The sequence below is a fragment of the Tamandua tetradactyla genome, chromosome 1 (genome assembly GCF_023851605.1).
Source record: "Tamandua tetradactyla isolate mTamTet1 chromosome 1, mTamTet1.pri, whole genome shotgun sequence".
Lineage (NCBI taxonomy): Eukaryota > Metazoa > Chordata > Mammalia > Pilosa > Myrmecophagidae > Tamandua > Tamandua tetradactyla.
Genome location: NC_135327.1, coordinates 78,153,628 through 78,160,919, shown reverse-complemented (window position 1 = coordinate 78,160,919; position 7,292 = coordinate 78,153,628). Strand labels below are relative to the sequence as shown.

General features: G+C 37.7%; 1 pseudogene; it reads left to right on the top strand.

Moving 5' to 3' along the window:
- The first annotated feature begins 2,062 nt into the window (after positions 1 to 2,062).
- On the top strand, positions 2,063 to 2,717 carry LOC143684946 (hypoxanthine-guanine phosphoribosyltransferase pseudogene; annotated as a pseudogene).
- The last annotated feature ends 4,575 nt before the right edge of the window (positions 2,718 to 7,292 follow it).

Here is a 7,292-nt window from a genome sequence, read left to right as displayed (position 1 = left end):
AGCAGAATCTAGAATATATTTTACCAGGGAATGGACTGGGGATCGAGAATGGGAATTTAAGGCTTAAAATGTACAGGGCTCCTGTTTGGAATGGAAATATTTTGGTAATGGATGAGGGTGATGGTAGCACAACATTGTGAATGCAATTAACAGCATTGAAATATACATATCTGAACATGATTAAAATGAGAAATGTTAGACTGTATATATAGTGATAAAAAAACACGTGGAATTCATTACACAAACAGCAAACTTTAAGTTAAACCATTGACTTTAATTAATAATATAATTATAAAAATGTGCTAGCATCAATTGTCACAAATGTTCCACACCAATACAAGGCTTTGGTGGTGGGATGGTACATGGGAATTCCATATTTTATGCATGATTGTTCTATAAATCCACAACTTCTGTAATAAAGAAAAACAAATATCTCACAGCTTCATTGAGCAATTTAAGAATTGGATAGCATCTCTTTCAGAAAGTAAGAGAGAGCTCTGCTTAGAGTGTGGGAAGGAAGAGCTTATATAGGTCAAATGTGGACTCAAGTGAGAAATAATTCTACTTGGCTGGTGTCAAGTTTCCATTTCACATAGGGGCCTCTTAAAAAGTGGGGAGCAGATTAGTATGGTATGCCTATCCATGGGATAGGCTGTCTCTACTGAACCAAGACTGGTTGGTTACCAGGCATTGTTTATCTGCAACCCTGTAGGGTATGTTCCATTTTTTCTATCTTTCTTGCCATAGGAAATGATGCAGGTACTGCAATTCAGAGATCTTTGAAACTTCCTAGTGAGTTTGGCAGGCCATCATGCCCTCCTGGATTCTCTGGACAATAGCTAACTCTCTTAGAGAGCGTTGGACCTTATCCTTCATTCCCAGGGGGCTGGGGCTGGCCCACAGCTGGCCTATACAGAAACCACAACACCGTCCTTGCCTAAGTCTCACTCTACTCTTGGGTCAGAAGGGTCTAGAAACAGGTAAAACAATTACACGAAGAACCACTGCTTCCAATTGAAAGGGTGAGATAAATACACTAACTTTCCTCTGCCTGGAATCAGATCAGACTTAACTAAGCCAGTTTTCTCTAGTCTACTGAGAAAGCAAATCCGTGAATCAGCCCAGCTCACATCACCTCAAATGTGAGGTGTTAAAATGACATCATTGATACTGTACAAATGTGGAGTTCTCTGTCCCATGCACATACAGCCAATTTCTGACACCAGGGTTTCAAAGAGAGAAAGAGTTGATTGCTACAAGCGAAGCAGATCAGATGGCCTATCAGCCCTCACATCTGTCTCCCTGAATCTAAGGAAAGGGTTTTTATGGATTCAAACAGGGCGGATGGCATTGCTACCATTACAAAAGTAATTATCTGCAAGGCTGAGACTAGGCTAGAATAAGCATAAACAAGGCAAGACTAGTTGCATTTCAGTAATTTCAGATATTAAATTCTGCCTATTCTACAGTATAGAAAGAAAAGAACATCTATCAGCAATCATAATCATTTGTTTTAATTCTTAATTTCTCGGTTACATTATCATGTTCTGGTATTTAAGTTAGAGTAAGGATAACTGGTCTTCTGAAAATTTAATTTATTCATTTATTTATCAATAAGCCTTTGCTGAAGGCTTATAAGGTCCCAGGGATTGTGCTAAAGTCTAAAGATTCCACAACAAACAAATCCATTTAGTCGTGCCTATGAATGTGACTTTTCTGAGCTGTGAATATGATCTTGAACAAATTATATGATCTCATCTGGTACTTTCTCAGTGCTACACAAAGGCAGGACATTCTTCCTGGTCGTCAGCAAGAGATTATTGCCTCAATGGTCCAAACACGGAGGTTCCTTTTCAAATATAAGCTTACAGAGACCATTGTAAACTCCATAGAAATGGATAAAGCACATTAAGAAGTGCCAGTAAAGCTCTGCTCCCAGCACTGGTGGCAGCGGCGGTGACCTAGAGCTTTCTCGCCAACCCCCGGCCTTCCCGCGCAATGCTCTCCACCTCCACTGCTTCCTCTTTTTCCCCTCCTGCTTCCTTCTCTGCCATGCTCCATTATGGTGACCTATGGTCCCAGTGTCCTCATTAGCGATGATGAACTAGGTTTTGACCTAAATTTGTTTTATATACCTGATCATTATGCTGAAGATTGGGAAGGGGCATTTATTCCTCATGGACTAATTATGGACAGAACCCAACGGCTTGCTGGAGGTGTGATGGAGATGGGAGGACATCACATTGTAGCCCTTTGTGTGCTCAAGGGGGGCTATAAATTCTTTGCTGACTTACTGAATTACATCAAAGCACTGAACTGAAATAGTGATAGATCCATTCCTATGACTGTAGATTTTATCAGACTACAGAGCTACTGTAATGATCAATCAATAGGGGACCTAAAAGTAATTGGTGGAGACAATCTCTCAACTTTGACTGGAAAGAATGTCTTGATTGTTGAAGATATAATTGGCACCGGCAAAACAATGTAAACTTTGCTTTCCTTTGGCCAAGCAGTATAGTCCAAAGATAGTCAAGGTCAGAAGCTTACTGGTGAAAAGGATTGCTGGAAGTGTTGGACATAGACCAGACTTTGTTGGATATGAAATTCCAGACAAGTGTGTTGTAGGATATGCCTTTGACTATAATGAATACTTCAGGGATTTGAATCATGTTTGAATCATTAGCAAAACTGTAAAAGCAAAATACAAAGCCTAAAATAAGAGTTCAAGTCAAGTTGATAGAGTGATAGAGTTTGGAAATATTCGGATTCCCATTGACATCACCAGCAAAATTATTAAATGTTCTAGTTGCATGACCATCTGCTTAGTATAGCATGTGCATGTAAGAATTTTATCTGTTCTGTATATTAGAAACTTCATTTGCAGCAGAGAGAACTCTTTATTTGCACTATGAACCTATATAGACTATCAGTTCCTTTTGGATGGATTGTTGTTTCATTTGTGAATGGAAAAATCTCTTAAACGACACTGTTTTTTTAAAAATTATCTTATTTATTAAACATATCAACATACAAACACAAACATTCTTACCATATGATCATTCCATTCTACATATATAATCAGTAACTCACAATTTCATCACATAGTTACATATTCATCATCATGATTTCTTAGAACATTTTTATCAATTCAAAAAAAGAAATAAAAAGAAAACAGAAAAAAAATTCATACATACCATACCCCTTACCCCTCCCTTTCATCAATCATTAGTATTTCAATCTACTAAACTTATTTTAACATTTGTTTCCTCTATTATTTATTTATTTTTAATCCATATGTTTTACTCATCTGTCGATAAGGTAGATAAAAGGAGCATCACACACATGGTTTTCACAATCACACAGACACATTGAGAAAGCTATATCATTACGCAATCATCTTTAAGAAACATGGATACTGGAACACAGCTCTACATTTTCAGGCAGTTCTCTCCAACCTCTCCATTACACCTTAACTAAAAAGATGATATCTATGTAATGCATAAGAATAACCTCCAGGATATTGTCTCGACTCTCTCAGCCATTGATACTTTATTTTGTCTCATTTCACTCTTTCCCCTTTTGGTCAAGAAAGTTTTCACAATTCCTTGATGCTGAGTTCCAGCTCATTCTAGGATTTCTGTCCACATTGCCAGGAAGTCCACACCCCTGGAAGTCATGTCCCATGTAGAGAGGGGAAGGACAGTGAGTTTGCTTGTCCTGTTGACTGAGAGAGAGAGGCCACATCTGAACAACAAAAGAAGTTCTTTTGGGAGTGACTCTTAGGCCTAATTTTAAGTAGGCTTAGCCTATCCTTTGCAGAGTTAAGTTTCTTATGAACAAACCCCAAGATTGGGGGCTCAGCCTATTGCTTTGGTTGTCCCCATGGCTTGTGAGAATATCAAGAATTTTCCACTTCAGGAAGTTGAATTTTCCCCCTTTGTCACCATTCCTCTAAGGGGACTTTGCAAATACTTTTTTATTCACTGTTCAGATCACTTGGGGATTTATTGAAGCATCACTCTGGACAAACCTGTGAAATCTCATGCCCTACTCAAGGTTCCATGTACTACGGTGTTCAGTTAAGCTGTCCACATAAATTATATTAGGAAATGTACTAGTCAAAATATAAATTTTGTACCAAATAAACATTTTTTGCTATAGTCTCACACAAAACTTAAAGTTTTAAGATATTAATTACCATCTATTTTCAACACCCTGCAGTATTGACATTCCTTTATTCTTCCTCATGCAAAAACATTTTTAAATTTGTACATTTAGTCACTATCATTATGCACTCCAGGCATTCCTAGATTATACCATTTTAGTCTTTATCGTCTATCTTTCCTTCTGATTTCATTTGTGCCCCTAGGGCTCCTCCCTCTATCCTTCTCACATTCAGCTTCATTCAGAAACCACACCACTATTGATTGAAAATGTATCTGTAAGAAACATTTAAAGAGAAGATATATTGGTTTTTAATGGGTATTTTAATTTTTATGTGTTTATGAAAGAACAGAAGTGTTTGGATATTGTTACTTATACCACCGTGTGTTTAGAAAAGTATGCAGCAGTTTTCATATCAGAGATTTTTATCGTGTCCAGAACTGTGTTTCCTGGAATTCCTTTGGTAGTGTTTCAGTAGTATTAACTGAATTTTCGTGCTTGCTCGGGTTGTTTCTGGTGAATCTTTGTCCAATAGTTCCTTTTAAATATAAATAAATAAATTCTAAAAAACATAAAAAAAAAAAAAAAAAAAAAAAAAGAAGTACCAGTTAAGATCCCTTGGGAAGCCAGGCCTCATTTCAGAGCAACTCGTTTATTAGGTGTATTCTTTCTCATAGCATATTCTTTCCTCCATGCGTATTCACTTCTCATGGGATGGACATGAAGAAAGGAAGAAATCAGTTAGAAGTACAAAATTCTTCTTTTTAAAGGAAATATTTTTTAAGTATGGGGGTGAAAATACCAAGTATAGAATGGAACCTTTTACATGTTCATGATGGCTTAGTATATGTGTAGAATCAAGGCTGTGATAAAACTTTCTTTTAGGAACAATAAAATAGTTATGCAGCAACCAAAAGCAAGGTACCAATTGAGTTTCCAGATAATAACCTTCACCCAGGCACCACATAAACTCATTTCTACTTTGGGGAGAAAAACAGTAAATTAAAGTATCTTCTAGAATATATAAAGTCTTTTGCTGATATAGAAAAGGCAAATGATTATTCATCCAGCTAATGTCATTTGATGCAGCTTTTGTTCCGAAATTACTTCCTACTTTTCCTGCTATTTCTGAAAAGATATGTGTGAATATGAAATATATGATTTGATACATTGATTTCACTGTTGGATTTACAAAGAAATCAACTGAAAAGAATTTAGAGGACATTTCAAGCAATTACAACAGTGAAAGACTATTGGAATTTGAATTCCCACAAACGTCAGTACTTGCAGGCTAGAGAAAACCTCCCAAGATCTGAGAATTAAAAGTCACCTCTGACAGTTGAATTTGTGAATTCTGGTCAGCTGTTAAAAGCATCAGCCTAACTGAGCTCTCATAAATTAGTGGATGACTGAGTTTCCTACAAACAGGCAGCCTGGAGAAAGTCCTCGGTGAAATTTCACTATGTTAGCATGTGAATGCTTACATGGCAATACGTCTAAGGGGCAAGAAAGGGGATCTGTGAGGATGACAAGACTCGCAGTTAGAAAGGGAGCAGCAGAAGCACAACGTGCCCACAGTGTAGGCATTGAATACCCAGCATATTCAGGGGATAGAGACTCTTAGCCAAAGGGCTGAAATATTCCAGACACATTGACTATCTTATCCACACACTAGAGGGCAAGTCCCTCATACATCCCAGTATTGCTGGAAAGATAATTTGAAATTCTTTTGTTTTGATTCTGTGCTCACACGCCCCGTAGCTGGATTAGGTGAGGAGAAAGCATTGCTCGTGTGGACTTTTTTGGTTCTAGTTAGAGTCTTTAGGTTCCAGTTAGAGTTCATTCCCATGAACAGGGAATAAGTAGGCCTGCTGATGCCCACCATCATCTTCAGTTAGCCTGCATCTTATTTCCTTGGTGCTTGGACAACCTGAGCACTGGCAACAATGCATTTCTGGGTTCTCAGTAGGAGAATGAGATCTTGGAACATGATAACCCAGTTCATCTGATGAAGCAAAAATAGAGGTTGCTTCAGAACACCTAGATACAAAAAAGTCATGCTACTTAACTTTATTCCAAAATCAAATTAAATCTGATTTCATAGATCCTGTATAGCCTCCATGCTGTAAGGACACCCAAATAGCCCCACAGAGAAGCCTACATGGAGAGGAACTGAGGTCTTCCACTCACAGTCATCATCAATTTGTTAACCATGTGAGTGCGCTATCTTGAAAGTGGATGCTGCAGCCCTAGTCAAGCCTTCAGATGACAATAACACCAGCTGACATCTTGACTGCAGTCTCAGAAGAGACCCCAAGGCAGAACAACTCAGCTAAGGCACTCCTGACTTACTTACCCATACAGACTTTGAGAACTGAGGACTAGAGAAGTTATGATTCTTGCCTAAATTGATTCATCTATAGACAATCAAGTTTCTTCCAGAAGGACGAAGGCAAAAAAAAAAAATAATTAGTAGCTAAGTGGCCTCTCCCATCATGGCATAACTAGAGGCAAGACCTTCCTTCCCTTTTGTGGTGGACTATCTTTCAAATCACATTCTTGCCTCTGAATCAATGTGTAGAGAATCAGATTAATTCAGTGTCTACTTAAATATGTCATGATTTTAAATATAATATGAAATAAGGATGGAAAAGTTAAATTTGGTTTTGAGCCTCCTCTTACCATGTTGGTGGGAAATAAAATCTAAGTTTTGCCTCAAGAAAGGCCTTCCAATGATATGGTCCATATTTTAGAACTTTAATTTCTGTGTGAGATCAAAGGGAAAGATGTTCATGAGGTGCAAAATTTATATTTTGGGTACTGTATTTCCTAATTTTACTTGTATGGTCAGTTTAGTTGAACACAATAAGTACATGAAATCTTGAGTAGGTTGTGAGATCTTGTTGGTTTGCCCAGGTTAGTGTAATTCTCCAATATAGTCCACAGTAATTTGGGCAGTGAATAGAGAAGTATTTGCAATCGGGGAGTACTTGGGCCACATCCATGAATGATGACAATGCCAGCTGCATTAAAGGAAAGTCCTCCATGGTACTTTTTCTAGAGTGGTAAAGAACTTCTGAGCACTGGAATTTGGTGAAAGCATCATCAGTAAATCTGCCTTAACA